We start from the raw sequence: 1,849 nt of genomic DNA, 5'->3' as shown, positions 1-1,849 counted from the left end.
TATATATATATATATATATATATACGACAGGCTTCTTTCAGTTTCCGTCTACCAAATCCACTAACAAGGCTTTGGTCGGTCCGAAGCTATAGGAGAAGATACTTGCCCAAGATGCCACGCAGTGGGAATGAACCCAGAACCATGTGGTTGGTAAGCAAGCTGCTTACCACACAGCCACTCCTGCATCTTAATAATTTTTTCAGAACCCTCCGTCCTATAAGCCACAGTGCTAGCCTGCTTGCACTTGCTTCTCTGAGTGTTAGACTGCTGCAAGTCTATTGACTTATCCAGGTTAATGTTTACTCTTGTACTGCTGACATGGCTTTTCAGTATCCCAGTGTTAGTGAAATATCCATCAACTCTTAGCTTTAGCAGCAATAGCTCAAAAGATACAGACCCAATGAGAGAGGACATATTTGACAGGTTGGATGTGCAATTCAAAACTGTTTTAATAGGTGGACAATTAATCAGGTCACCAAATATATGCTGCTGTACATTGAAGCAATCCAGTCTCTACATAATTGTCTAATTGTCTCTTATAATTTACTAACAAGCTCCCTGCACAAGTATATTGTTTTCTATTGCTAAGGGTTTGCTATATCCTATTAGTTCCTCTCTAATGGCTCTTTTCAGAGTGGCATGCAACCTGTTGTTGACAAATGCCCTGTTAACTGCTGCTTAAGCAGTTTGCTAATCTGCTCTCTGGAGACTTTTCTTTCATCATTCTCCAAAAGATCCCAAATATTCAATACAAAATACATGAGGGGGTGTACAGTATATATATTATACATACACATATATACATACAGGGTGTGTCAGTTTTTTGAGGAAGCTTTTTTTCAAGAGCTCCAACTTTGTTCTTATTTTTTACCTTACTTTTCAGATAAATGATGTCAGACATTAGGTTGACTCAGCAAATGAAAAAGCACAACATAGTGATATAGAGATGGTTCGCTTCTTGAAAGTTACTTGATCCTTTGTTGTCAATGTTCAAAAAGAGCTGGAAGCTGCTGAAGGGGATCCAACATCAGGAGCTAAACACAAAACACATGTACAGGGTCCTAATACAATCAGAACAGGTAACTTTGTACGAAAAGTTCTAGAAATAATCGATAAAAGCCCCTGAAGATTACAGAATGCATGACCAGAAGAGTTGTGCATGAGGACATCTGCTACAAGTTGTATGTGATGCAAAGAGATCAGTTTATGTTGGATGTGACAAAGAAGCATTCAATCCATTCAAAGTGCTTGCAAAACAAGTTAAAGAGGCTGGAATGCTTTGATATTTCTCCCATGGAGAAAAAAATTTAATCTGAACCAAAAGGTAAACCAAAGTAATGAGAGATGGCTATGTAGAGACTTGAATGAGGCTCCAACAGTCATGTATACTAAGTTTCCAGCAACTGTGATAGTTCTGGGATTTGTTAGCAACAATGGAGATGTTGTCATGCCTCTATGCTTTTTTTTCATAGGGTCAATGCTGGTGTCTTTATAGAGATGTTGGGAAAAGTTCTGAAGTCCTGGATAGATATTGTATGTATGCAATAGAAGATAGTACATCTTCCAATAAGACACTGTGCTGTCTAATGAGGTTTACTGCTGTTTCTGCTATATGAAGCATTGTGCTTGGAGCTGAGTGCATGTGCAACATCTTATAGCTTAAAGCCATTAAAATGAATATATATATATATATATATAATGGAATAGTTAGTATAAAGCATTGTGTGAAATATATGAAATTCGTGGGTAAGGCTGGAACAATGTGAAATAAATCCAAGACAAATCACTTGTAACATTTGCTAATTCTTGAAGAGGGGGGGGGTTCATAATTGAATGCAGGGTAAGTCAC

Source organism: Octopus bimaculoides, chromosome 19, assembly GCF_001194135.2.
Source record: "Octopus bimaculoides isolate UCB-OBI-ISO-001 chromosome 19, ASM119413v2, whole genome shotgun sequence".
In the NCBI taxonomy this organism is placed as follows: Eukaryota; Metazoa; Mollusca; class Cephalopoda; order Octopoda; family Octopodidae; genus Octopus; species Octopus bimaculoides.
Note: the sequence above shows the minus strand (reverse complement) of the source record.